This window comes from Podarcis pityusensis (genome assembly GCF_964106645.2).
Source record: "Podarcis pityusensis genome assembly, chromosome: 1".
Taxonomy (NCBI): Eukaryota; Metazoa; Chordata; class Lepidosauria; order Squamata; family Lacertidae; genus Podarcis; species Podarcis pityusensis.
Window position 1 is genome coordinate 99,125,408 of NC_138028.1, and position 14,082 is coordinate 99,139,489.

The 14,082-nt window shown below is 41.9% G+C and overlaps 1 protein-coding gene across 1 annotated transcript in view; it reads left to right on the forward strand.

Moving 5' to 3' along the window:
• The first annotated feature begins 701 nt into the window (after nt 1–701).
• Nucleotides 702–14,082, forward strand: part of SPOPL (speckle type BTB/POZ protein like) — a 39,848-nt gene continuing 26,467 nt past the window's right edge. The window contains exon 1 of the mRNA XM_081008644.1: nt 702–1,125. The gene's annotated coding sequence lies outside the window, so the exon portion shown is untranslated. The remainder of the gene's footprint in view (nt 1,126–14,082) is intronic.

Genomic DNA, 14,082 nt, shown 5'->3' on the forward strand with positions numbered 1-14,082 from the left:
GGCTGAGCGCTCATGGACAGCTGAGCAACGTGGGACCAAATCTGCCCTTCATGTTGCCCAGGGCAGGATAATTCTGTGATCAGCCACAGTAAAGGTTTGTGAAGCCTAAAAGACTAAATTTTATCATGGCCTAAAAGCATTTGTCAACTAGAGCCCAGTTCATCAGATGAACTATAACTCTCACTTGGTGGTTTGCATATAATAATAATAATAATAATAATATACATATATTCTCTCTGTGTGTATGTGTAAACGTGTAATTTGCGCGTGTTTGTATGTATGTATGTGTATATATATATATATATCTCTAAACACACACATATATGTATGTATATATAGTATGTGATACACACACAGGGCTGTATTTGCTCCCAAAGGCAAGTTCCTATACGGTAATATGGAATTGGGCACGGACTCATACAGGCACCTACGTTCTTCCCTCATAAGAACCGGAGCTTCCCTTGCAAGTACCCGGATGGAGGCGTTCGGGTCATTTTTTAAAAAATTAAAAATATTATAGTACTTTTCTTTTTCTTCAATTAAGCCCTCCTACAGAACAGCGCAGCTCTTTTTGGGGGGAGGGGGGAACCACACACCCCACACACGCGCCAGTGCCCCGGCTGCGTCATGACGTCACACACACGCCGCGTCGCTCCCGGAAGTGAGGAAGCGGCGGCGGCAGCAGTAATAGCAACAAGCAGCTGCCTACGGCCGCCGCCGCCGCCTCTGTGAGGGTTTCTCTCTCTCGCTTGCTCTCTCCCCCCACCCCCGTTTCCCTCCCCCCCCTTTTTCTTCCCTGTGTACGGGAGCCGAGAGGGGCCCCGCGCCCGTGCGCGAAGGTGGGCCGACCGGGCTCCTCGCTTTCGCTTCCCCACCTGAGGGGTGGCCGAGGAGGCTTGTGACGGGAGGAGAGAGAGAGGGGGAAATGCGGCTCCGCCGCCAGCAGCTCTGCCCGGACGCGACGCTTCCGCCACAGCCCCCTCCTCCGCCGTCTCCTCCTCCTCCTCCCTCCTCGCCCTCTTCCCCTCACGCCATCGTCAGCGGGGGCCACGGACTAGCGGAGCCCCCTCTTCCAGTCCCGTCAGTATGAGGCCGGCCGAGACCCCCCGCCAGCGCCGAACTCCGGTAAAAGGATCCAGGGGGGTGATGATTCAGTCTGGGTCGGTTATGGGGCAGCCCTTCTCTCTCCTCTCTGTGGGCCGGGGCTGCATTGGCACTCGGGTAACACACTTCACACACTTAGCGCGCGCTCTCTCTCACACACATACACACAATATGCACACACGCACTTCTCACGGGAGGCTCCTCTTACTTCCTCCCCATGAAATTGTTACTTATGATTCTGCCCCCCCACCCAAAAAAAGAGAGGTTGGTGCCCAAGAGAGGTGGGTGGGTGGGGGGGAGCCCTCTTCTAAGCAGGGCCTCTCGCCTTGCCAACCCCAGGGGCAGCCTGGGATGTTTCTGCACCTTTTCCGGATACTTTTTTTTTGGGGGGGGGGGAATCCCAGATGCCTTTGCATATTTATACACTTTTCTTTTATCGTATGCTTTCTGGTAAACACACACACATATATATCAAAGCTTCCTTCTGATGCAGTGCTGTCATTTTATGTCTAATTCAAACCTCTTTGGAATGTGATTCGTTGGACAAGGGCTTTCTCTACTTGCTACTCTATGAGTCTTCCTCTCAATTTCTGCCTCTGTTTATCTCTCTTTCTCTCACCCGCCAACCTTCTTCCTGTGGTGTTTTGCTCTCCTCTTCATGTTTGTTCAGAAACTAAATATCAGCAGGACTTACTCCCCCTGTAAGATTGCAGCCTTAGAGGCAGGGTCAAGATGTCATTGTAGGTGTTTCGTGGCCGACTTCCGCAGGGTTTTAATTATAGGACAGTCCTAATCATTCTGTTGGAGAAGAGTAGTTGTGAAAAATACCCGGTGATCTTGTGACACCTTAAAGGCTAACAAATGTGCCTTAGCATAATCTTTTGTGGTCTGAGAACATGTGTCAGAAAAATCTAGACCCCAGGTCCTGCAAGAGTCTCATTGGTTAAGGAGTTGAGGCCTACAGATCTCACAGATGACTCCCCCCAAAATCCACACTTTGGCAATGCCTTTATTGGGACCAACCATAATGTTACAAAAGTGTGACAAGTTTTTGAGTTCTCCGGAGCTTGTCATCAGGCAGGATGTTCTGTAGAACTCAAAAACGTGTCATGCTTCTATGAAATTTTGGTTCGTCTCAAAAAAGGTACTGCCCAAATGTGGATTTTGAAGGGTTTTTTTATATTATTTGAAGACATATGCTACAGTATATTTGTCAATCATGAAGGTGCTTTAGGATTATTTGTTCTTTTATATCTTGCCACTCTCCATTCTTGGTACAATATTGGCAGGTATTCTTGGATTTACCAAGGTATTTTGCTGTGAATTTTTACTTGCACTTTATTTCAAATCCTGACTTGTTATAAATTAAAATTCACATTGGTCTCTGGTGTTAATTTTTCGCATTTGTTTCTTTTGAGGTCCAGCCTTCACTTGACCACCCTGTATTTCAGATGGACATGTTTAACTAGTCACTGTGTTTTGACTATTGTGTTTATAAAAGGGAAGTCCCTTAGAATATTGCCTGATACAGTTTTCTTATCATAATTTGAGCACATGCATTAGTCATGCTGGCCACATGACCCGGAAGCTGTACGCCGGCTCCCTCGGCCAATAAAGCGAGATGAGCGGCGCAACCTCAGGGTCAGGTACGACTGGACCTAATGGTCAGGGGTCCCTTTACCTTTATCCATTTTTTGAAGGAAGCTCACCTTGAAAACGTGTGCAGGCAAAGAAGACTTTTTTCCCCATTTGAGGCCTTGGAGAAATCTCCAGTCCCAAAGTACAGTACTAAACACATCAGCCTAGTTTATTCTTCCATAAAGTACTATTGATGTTCTTCTCAATGAGATGGTAGATACACTGATGCTCTGGATGGGTCTCTCTCTCTCTCCCTCTCTTCCACCCTCTCTCCCGCTTTCCCCTCCAGTGTGGTATTGACATTTTTCTGGTAAGTAAGTGGTTAGTTGAACAGGTCTTCTTTTGAACATGTAGGGGGAAAACTGAAAGACCAGTTCCTCACCCATTCCTGCCTTCTGTGTGTGTACTAGTAATTTTACAGTTAGCCAGCTGACAATCTGTATATGTTTTAGTTTCAGGGCCCAGTTGTTTAAAGTACTTAAATAAAAAATTGGCTGCGGTAGTTCAGCTCATAATTCTTTGTTGTGCATATCTCAGGAATATGGGTTTTCTGTACAATGTTCTGATGGCCTCTATTGGTTAGAATCTAATTTAGAATATATGACTTGTAATTTAGTAAACAAAACCCATGCTTTGTTTACACATGCTATACAAATGTCTTGAGGTTTTTCCCCTCGGTAACTAAAATTAAATCAATTAAAATATTTGATTAGAAATAATATATTTCCCTTATTCTGTCCTTGTTTGCATGCAGTGCTTAACCATAGTGTATGAAATAAAAAAATTCCTTCCTGTAGCACCTTAAAGACCAACTAAGTTAGTTCTTGGTATAAGCTTTCGTGTGCATGCACACTTCTTCAGATACCAGGTATCTGAAGATACAGGTATCTGAAGAAGTGTGCATGCACACGAAAGCTTATACCAAGAACTAACTTAGTTGGTCTTTAAGGTGCTACAGGAAGGAATTTTTTTATTTCAACTATGGCAGACCAACACGGCTACCCATCTGTAACTGGAACCATAGTGTATGAACACTTGGCTCTTCCCTTTCTGCTGACTGTCCCCATGTAAGGGATGAAACAAGCCTCATTCTGGCTTGTCATAATGGGCAAAGCTGGCATTTCTACCTTTGTGTTTGTTTGGAGAGAAATAGCCATGAGTACTCATTTGCACAAGCAAACCCTGCTCAAGACAAGCTTGACTCTTTCTTATTTCTCTCCCTTTGCACAACAAAGACAGGAGTAGGGAAGCAAAAGCACTCATACATGTTAACCTATAGTTTATTTGTATTTGAAGTTGTGGTTTCACGGTGTTTACAAATCTGGGAATTATTTACATTTTATGGAAAGTTTTGAAGACTTAAACAGATGGTGTAATACTATTAGCATGCTTAAAGAATGGTACATTATATCTGTTTCTTGAGGGACAGTCAACAAAAAAATGTTAATGGCAACTTTTGAACTTCCTAAATTGTTGTAATAATTTAGTTACTATAAAACTGTTTTTATAATAAATTCCCCAACCCCCATAGATACCTCTCCACCTTACTGGCATTCCTTGCCTTTTCTCATTATCGTTCTTTTAAAAATGCTTGAATTTTTACAGCAGTCTTTTACTCTAGCAAACATTTTAAGCAGTGATCAGGAGACCTTCTCTGACATTAGGCCTGCGTTGAGTTCTGTAGCTCATGCATTTAAGAATAAATAAGAGACTGAGAACAACATTTGAAATAGCCTTTTATTTCGGGGGACTGTTGACTAAATCCGTCAGAATTAAAATGATGCATAAAATAGTTAAGATGAATGCTTGACTTTAAATCAGTTTGGTTCCAGTGATTTCAACAGAATTAAAGGCATGAGGCTGAAACTGCAGCTTTCTATCTGTAAAACTGGTGCACCTTCACTCCCCTACCACTGTGGTGCTACTAATGAAAGTGGGATATTACAGTGCTCCAAGTAAATACAATAATTTTGAAGATAATTTGATCCCAGAATAACACAGGAATACAAAACTGACCTGCTTTTAAAAAATGTGTATCTTCTAGTTATATTAAAATTCAGCTCTAGCTGGTACAAAAATGAAGGGTGATATCTAACTAAGCTTTTCTTAGAGTACACCTATTGAAATTGGTATAAGTCTATTGAAATTGGTAGTCTAGTGAATTCAGTGAGCACAATTTGAGTATGACTAACACCAGATATCAACCAAACAATTTTAGTTATTTTGCACTATTAAAGAGACTTGGTTTGTATGTGAGAGATGCTGTATGTCAGGAATCCCAAACTTCATTTGCAGAGTCTATGTTTAACAGTACAAAATTGTACAGTGCTCAGATACACAGTACTCACACAATACATGGATTGCATTTTGTTAAAAATATTTTCAGACCCTTTTCCTTTTTCATTGCTTTGAAGTGGACTGCTGTGTTTGCTATGTAACTCCTTGAGAGTGGAGTGGGTAGGGCTGTCCCAAGACATTTTGGCACCTGAGGCAAACCACACAATAGTAACCTCCTCCCCACCAGGGAAGAAGTGGTGAATGAAGATCTACATCATGAGCAGGGGGTGGGGTGGGGATAAAGATCTATATTGGGATCTGCTGCCCCTATGGGTCCTGCTGTCAGAGGCAGTTGCTCACCTTGCCTCATGGATGGGCCAGCTTTGACTGTGGGTATGGATTTGGAATGTATTTAACCAGACATTGGGATATGCAGACATTATGTTACTGAGTAGTTTGAAGTAGTCTAATGTCAGTTTTAGCAATTATCTTTAAGCACCCCCAGTCCTAAATGTATTTTTCAGGAAACCAGTTACATTGTTCAGCTGGAACTTCAGTGCAGTTTGTTTGGAACTTGAAACATTATTATTTATTAAATTTATATCTTGCCCTTCCTGTAGTGGAATCCAGCCCAAAGGAAAATGTGTGGCTCAAATTAATCTGCTTTGACCTTCCTCTCCTACACGGGAAATGAATTCCTATTGCTATTGGCTGCTTACACCGCTGTAGTCATGCTGTAGTAAATGAATCACTCTTGTTTACTACAAATTATATGTCTCCACCTTTCTGGCATGGAGGCCTGGATCTCTCAGTGGATTATTCTAATAAATGCTTTTTATATCCACTAAGTATTTCAGATTGCATTGCATTGCTTTGTACTCTCAACATAAAGGGAGTTTGTGTCATTTTGGAAATAAAATTCTCCCTCCAAAATTGGTATGTAAGTATGTAAATACTTAGTGCATCTGCATCTGGCTTTATGTTTGTGAAGGGATTGCCAATTGCCACCTCCTAATGTAGATTGCTTAACAGGTTTCCTTTATTAACAATGTTAACCTTGAAGATGGTTTGGAAGCTGCAACTGACATAGAAAGCCACTACCTGTGTGTTGTCAGGGACAATGTCAGAGAGATATGCCAAGCCGAATTCAAGGGGTTGGTACTAATATATAAAGCCCTAAACAGCTCAAGCTCTAAGTATATAAAGGGTCAATGCCTCCCAGTACCAGCCAACCAGAGTTTAAGATTTGAAGTGGGGAGAGGCTTTGGTACTAGTGCTGTTGATGTGTTCCTGGGGCAACCACATGAAGCAGTGCATTCTCAGTGATTGTACCCTGCTTATGGAAATTTGTCCATTTAGAAATCAGGTTGGTACCTACACTAGTTTTGTTTAGGTATCAGGTAAAAACTTGTTTATTCCTACAGGTCTCCAGCCTTATGATTGAAGACACTTGAAGTTAACACAAAAAAACCCTGAGTAAAGTATTAATCTAGGGACGCGGGTGGCGCTGTGGGTAAAAGCCTCAGCGCCTAGGGCTTGCCAATCGAAAGGTCGGCGGTTTGAATCCCCGCGGCGGGGTGCGCTCCCGTTGCTCGGTCCCAGCGCCTGCCAACCTAGCAGTTCGAAAGCACCCCCGGGTGCAAGTAGATAAATAGGGACCGCTTACTAGCGGGACGGTAAACGGCGTTTCCGTGTGCTGCGCTGGCTCGCCAGATGCAGCTTGTCACGCTGGCCACGTGACCCAGAAGTGTCTCCGGACAGCGCTGGCCCCCGGCCTCTTGAGTGAGATGGGCACACAACCCTAGAGTCTGTCAAGACTGGCCCGTACGGGCAGGGGTACCTTTACCTTTTTAAAGTATTAATCTATAAGCGAAATGGATGTTACCAGCATCACCTGCCTAAATTGCTGTGTTATACCTGTTGCAATATATTCATTGTGTATTTGTAGTTTTAAATGTAATTTTTAAGACATTTTGTTAGCATGGTTTTATTAGAAATGTTAGCCACCCTGGGAACTTTCAGAAGGAAGAACGGCATGTAAGAAAACAACAACAACAATAATAATAAATATGAATGTCTTCATTTAATAAGACATAGCAGCTTAGAGATAAATTTACAGGACTAAAATAAAACCCAAAATTTGGTCAAAAAGGCATAGACATGTATTTCTCTAAAATTTTAGACTAAAACCGTTTACAGCTCATATATTTATTGAAAGGTTTTTGCTATCCAGTCATACCTTGGTTCTCAAACAGAATCTGTTCTGGAAATCTGTTTGACTTCCGAAAACATTCGAAAACCAAGGTGCAGCTTCCGATTGGCTGCAGGAGCTTCCTGCACTCAATTGTAAGCTGCGTTGGAGGTTCAGCTTCCAAAAAACATTTGCAAACAGAAACACTCACTTCCAGGTTTGTGGCATTTGGGAGCCAAAATGTTCAAGTCATAAGGCGTTTGAGAACCAAGGTACAACTGTATACCGCAAAACCTGGAAAGATCGAGCATAGCAGGCGTCATTTGAAGGGAATTTATTACATGAAGGGTGGGGACTGGATCTGGCCAGCGGGCTTGATCCTTATCTATCTTATCCCCCAAATTTGACAGATAGACAAGGCCATCCACCTGTCAGTCACCTGATGTACCAATGGAATTGGGTGACAGTGCTTTGAAGTCCCAAAAATCAGCTGATGGTTTGGAATTCAAAGGAAGGTGCAAAGAAAGCTCATCAAAGGAGAGACCTGCTGCTGATAAAAACTGAGCTCCCTTGAAGACAGCAGCATTCAAAGCAAGGTTTCTCTTGTCCTCAGACTAAGTGGTGGTTCTCATGCTTGATCTGTCTGAATTACCCGTATTTTTCGCTCTATAACATGCACCCGACCATAACACGCACCCGACCATAACACGCACGTAGTTTTAGAGGAGGAAAATCCGTAGGCATGCCACCTGTAGGCATTTCCTCCATAACATGCACAGACATTTCCCCTTACTTTCTAGGAGGAAAAAAGTGAGTGTTATGGTGCAAAAAATACGGTAATTCTGTACTCAGGATTACTTTTTGGTAAACTTCAAGCGTCTTCAGTCATATAATTTTGGGAAGTGCACCTGTATATGCTGCACACACAGGTTTGTCCTATTCATACTTGACATAATCTAAAAGTTATAAGAAGGAAGATAATTAAGTGAATTAGCTGCTACTATGAAAATAAAACTTGATTTGCTTCTCCGTCTCATGGAGTTGGTATAAGGGTCAGATGACAGAAACCCATATAAGCTGCCTTCAGTGTCTGGGAGATACACACACACACACACATATATATATATATATAAAACCTATCTCACCTGAGAATGATATACAAAATCCAGTTTAAAAAAATCTTGTCTAATTTGGTAGCTTGGTACTCTTATCTGCTCAGTTGCTTTGGCACTGTAGCATTTCTCTTTGTTCTGAACACAAACCGAACTGTGGTTTGACTGCCTTGAAGAAACACTCAGGACAATGTATTCTGCACACAGCTGTTTGTTGTACACTCATTAAAGAGAGGAGTAGGCATTGTATTGTAACCCTCAACTCTTTGTAGGAGGTCTCCAGGGCAGCATTTCTGTGAAAGAGGTAGACATTTAGAAGTGCAGTAATCCACTTGTTCTCCCTTTCCTGTATGTGTATTATGATTGCATGGATAAAAAAAGGGAATGCAAACTGCTGAGGTGAGTTTTCTGTTTGTTACATGCAGCACTAGGAGTTCTGTGTAGTTCGGTGATAATCTCAACAGTTTTTATTGGGTTAGATCTAGACATCACCATCCACAAATGGAAGGACTTCTTCCATTCATGGAAGAGGCTGAGATCCAGCAGAGGCTGTTGCTAGAGCAGGGGATGATTTTAACTGATGCCCCTGGCTCTACTTCCTGTAATGTTTTGGAAGCCCCACAGACCCTCACAGAACTGCTTTTATGGAAATGCAGAGGGAATGAGAAGTTGGTATGAATATACCCTTCCTCTCCCCTGCAGGTAGTTTGGTTCCAAGTAATTGTGTGATATGCTCTTATGTGGCATTGAATATAGACCTTTAACCATTGGACGAGGGGGAAAGTACTGTCATGTGACTAAAACAGTATGGCGGTGTCACTTCATTGATCTCAGGGCTCAGTGATATAAATGTTTTCTCAAGGTAATTTTTTTTTAGAGTTTTTTGCTTGCAAGGTTATTCCTTTGTAGTTTGGTGAGGGAATCTGCTTATTAGTACTTCATGTGTGTTGTGTAGTCCTAGTTTACTCCTACAGTTATGAGGAGTTGGAAAAGCACAGCAAACTCCACTACCCAAAAAAGGCCCCTGAGTTAAGTCTGTAAGAAGCTGTGTATGTTAATTCCTAAGCATCTGTAATTTAGCAAGTGCTAAGTCGGGTGAAGCTTTTTCTAGATACTGGTATACCATGGAAGCGCACCATATTATTTTTGTCTTTGGATGATGGATGGCAAAACGCAAATTTGCAATTAAGGTGCATGATGATATCATATTCATCTGGCTAATGCAGCAGCCTTTCTTATTTTGCCTTCCTGGATCCTAAGTTCTTGATGATGCTACAGAGTTATTTCTTACATTGACACCACTCCATAAATTCTTATTGGCCAGCTAAAATTCATTGCCAAAATGTAACTGCATAAAAGCAGTTGCTTTTCAATACTGGATCCGTTCACCTGCAGTGGGGAACTATGGTTTGAATATTCATGTGCAACCTTGGGCTCCTGTGCTTCTTCTCCCTGCCCTGGATGCACCTGTTCCAGCTCTCATTTCCTGGTTTGATCAAAACATAGTTGGCTGTTGTGTCCAAATTAGGCAAAATGTGGCCTCATCAAGTCGGAAAGTGAAAAAGGGAATTTGCCCAGAGAAGGGACAGGGAAGTGCATAAGTTCAAGGCTCTGACATGAATATTTAAATTTTAAAGTGAGAGAATTGAAGGATATGAGGAGGGTGCAAAGTGTAAGCTCAATATTCCAGCACAAACAGCCAAACAATTGTTTTGCATTATGTGTAAAAGGGGGTGTAAAGCCTGCTTGGTTTGATTGTCTAGGGCCAAGGTGCTCTGCCCCCCTTTACAGTGCCATGACCAAATAACCCTTAGAGCTGGGAAAGAGGCAGGGATTGCTCTGCAGCTTCCAGGCTACTTCCCAACCACTGCTGTAGCTTCCAGGTGAGACAGCTGGGGCTCATCACACCTGCCAGAGGTGGCAGTACACTCACCAAGGCAATAAGAATTATGGAAGACAGTTGCTAATGCTGTTTGGTTTTGGTAACTGTGTAAACTTGTGTAATGATGTTTGGTGGCAGTAAACCACTGTCTGGGGGAAAATGGTTTCAGAAAGCAAGATGAACTCTGATTATCAATTTATTTTGTGGTATGTTGATGATGATGATGATGATGACGCAAAAGCAAAAATCCTAAGAAAATAAATATGACTCAAATGTGTAGACCCATTCTTTGACAGATGACTTGAATTTGTACTAACTTCATTTGTCAGTTAGCACCTTTGTGTTTTTTACACCAAGAGATATGTCTGTGTCTCTAGAGTTCATAACCTAGCACAAATCTGAACTTGACTTACTAAAAGCAATCCAACTATGATCCTCTTGGCTTTGGTAAAATCCTAAAGCTAATAAAGTAGAGCTGTTTGTGATTAATACATCTTTTGCTCATACATTTCTGAAACAGACTAAATATTTTAGTTTGATATGCAATTCATAATGCCTTTAAATTGGATTTCATGATCTGTATAATTATGTGCAGTAACTTGCTGTAGTGTTCGTGGAGTTAACTGTGTAAGATGAGGCTTGTAGACTTGGCTAGATCTCTTTATCTGTATTTAAAAGATTGATCTATTGAAGTAGAACGTAAATAAGGTTCAGAAGTTTGTACTGCTCACTCTTTCAATTAAAATAAACATGCCTGTTCCATTTTGCATGTATAAACTTGCAGTTAACCTGTTGGAACAGCTAACCATTAGAAGCGGGTATCATATTTCTCAAGGTATGCACATAAAAGGGTGCAGGTGGAGATCAGTGATCAATATTTAGGACTTTTAAATGATATTTCTTTTAAATGATAACATTTATTATTATTTCTATTTGTAGTGTGCTAGCCTAACAGTTAACCAGTGCCTCCCACCAAATCCAAGAATAAGTACTTGATCATCTGGTTTAGCAGAATGGGAGCGTTAAGTGGCTGCACCATCAGTATTACTCTTACATGTTGCTACTTGTGGTTATTAGATTAGTTCTGGAAATGTGCCCTTGTGATAGGTCTGGGGTGGGAGCAGATGCCCTTGGACTCTTCTCTCCCTTCTTGGAAATTTGGAAGGGTTCTTCTGACAGCTGCTACAAGGCACAGTGATACAGCCAAGTGCTTCCCTCCCAATTCTGTGCATGCAGAAGACTCTACTACTGTATATCTATACCTACAGTTTCCTAATTTTAGAAGTGTGCTAGGGGTTAATGCATTTGTTCCTAGGTTTCAGAAATAGGATAGAATATGGATGAATATCTTATAGACAGATGTTTGGCTAAAGCTGACATTTTGTAAACCAAGTTTAAGATTGTGCTATTGCTTTTATTCTTCCTTGAACCCCTCAAATTGTTCCTTGTGGGCATGAGATGCCTGGAGAAAATGTTGAGTTGAGTATATTAGAAAGGTTTGTTTTTAAGGAAGGTAGCATAATACAATATTAGTGCAAAGGTAAGAAGGAACTAATTTTAGTAGAAGTCCTGGTGATTAATATCATATGAGAAATCTGTGTGCACGCACCCCCTCAGTTTTCCAGCTACAGCTGGTCATCTTGAGCAAACTATTTTCTTGCTAACGAGACTAGATCACTTCATTGCTGAGTGACTGTATCCCAGTTTGGTTTTGCTTGTAGAACAAAGGTTTGGCCTTAATACTAAGGAGTCTTCTTTATTATACAACTAATTACATAATTTAGCAAATGCTGCATCTTTAGCCAGAGCTCTAAAACAATAAAGCTGATTCTTAATTTGTTATTCTTTTTAAATATATTTTAAATAAAGCATTATAATTTTTTTAATCATTAAATGTGTTAAAAGAAGAGCACAATATTTTATATTGGTGTTTAGCAAAATTTAGGAAACAGGATCTGGTGGTAAGATGCTAGCTGCTGTCCTAATGATACTGTTGAGTTTTATGTGCATTTCTGCATCTTTCCACCTGCATTTGTCTGCTTTATCTTGAGCACTGAGATGTTTGCAGCTGTGGGCTTCCAGGGATGCCCATTTGATCAAACTTTACAACAAGTTCCTTCCTGTTCCCAGGGCACCAAATGCATTGAAGTACTTCATTGTAAACATATAAAAAGCGGATGTTATGTACCTCCTCAGATCAGATCTATCTTTAACAGCTTCCCTGTGCTGTCCTGTGAACCATGAAAGAAAGCTTGACAGTAGACAATTGTGAAGTGCTCTGACAGTTATTCATCTTAATCTTACTGTTACCTTGTCTATGTGTTTTGCGCTTCTGGTGTATATTGTCTTTGATCTTGAGTGGAGAAGACGTCAGTCATGTACAACACATAGCACAATGGGACTGCTAAGCATTAATAATGCTAGCACAAATTTAAGAATTAAGGTAAGAGACCACTTGAGGACAATTCAGCTTCATCTTTGAGGCTCTGGGCTGTTTGCTGCAAACAGAAGTGGCTAGATTTATTTTTGTTTTGTGAAATGAGCAAGCCATACTGAACCTATGCTTTAGGAGTTCCACTGATTACATATCTACAATTACTTTTTGATAACTTCTGCAAGCAGAACATTAAAAAGCATAGCCTGTAACTACCAACAGAATTTCCATAGTGATTTTAGATTTCATACACATATTGCCAAAGCTTCAGTTTAAAGCTGTACTCTCTCATTCTTTCTGATAATCCACACTGTCATAAATCCACACTGGGCACAATCCAGCCAAAGTTAAACACTTTTAGATCCCATTTATTTAAATGGAAGATGCTCAATGTGTACTTGAATGCTCCATAGAAATCAGTGAGATTTAAGCTGCAATCATTTATTAGGAGCGAGATCCATGGAATGCAGTGGAACTTTCTGTTGAGTAGACATGTTTAAGAGGATGTTATAAATTGTTTAACTTGGCTGGGTTGTGCCTATTGTATTAAGCTTAAAAAAAATATATTTCTGAAGTAGATGGCACTATTGTTTCTTCATGGGCAAGGATAGAGTAGAAATTATTTTAAAACTAAAATTATTAATGCAAAGGTTATGGTATCTATTTTGCTTGTAACACAATGTAGTGGTTCTAGGGGTTGCTCGTGCGTAAGCCGGTGCAAACACCTGGCTGGGTTGCCTGAGTGAACCTTTTCTGTCCGGACAGCCACTCACCCGTGGCTATCTCAATCACTGGCAGAATCCGTCACTGGGCGTTTCTTAAACTTCTTCCAGCAAAGAAGCTCTTTGACGCCTAGTCTCCTCCTACTCTCTCTGCGCGAAAGCCTTCTGCGCAAGGAGGGCATAGGCAGCGGAGGACCTCTACTCTCCCCGCTGGTCCCCAGCAAGGAGTCATGGGACCGCCTCGCCGCTTCCCCCATCTGCCCCCCTTCTCCACTGGTGCTACGCTGATTCTCTTCCCCAGAAGATGGGCTGCCTCTCCCAATCCCGGGACGCTCTTTGGAATCCCTCTGGATTTTGCTCTCTCCCTCCGGCACTGATGGCAGTTCCCTGACATCCACCTCCTCCTCAGGACCCCCACCCCACCCCTGGCGCAATTTTCCGGTACAACCTCCTCTCTCTCCTCCGTCGACGATGCGGGGAATCCTCTCAAGGAACTGTCATCATCTTCTGAGGATTCAAAACCAGCCTCCCATCCACTCGGATTTCTTCCCGCTGGTTGAACCTCCCAGACTGATCCTTCTCCCTCGGACACCTTCCCTCCCTCCTCTTCAGAGGCAGGAAAACCCACAAAGTCCCCTTCATCGTCTGTGGGTCCAAATTCTTCCTCTCAGAATCTAGCTAATGGTTTGGGCTTATCCGGGAACAAACCGTGGAATTCTTCC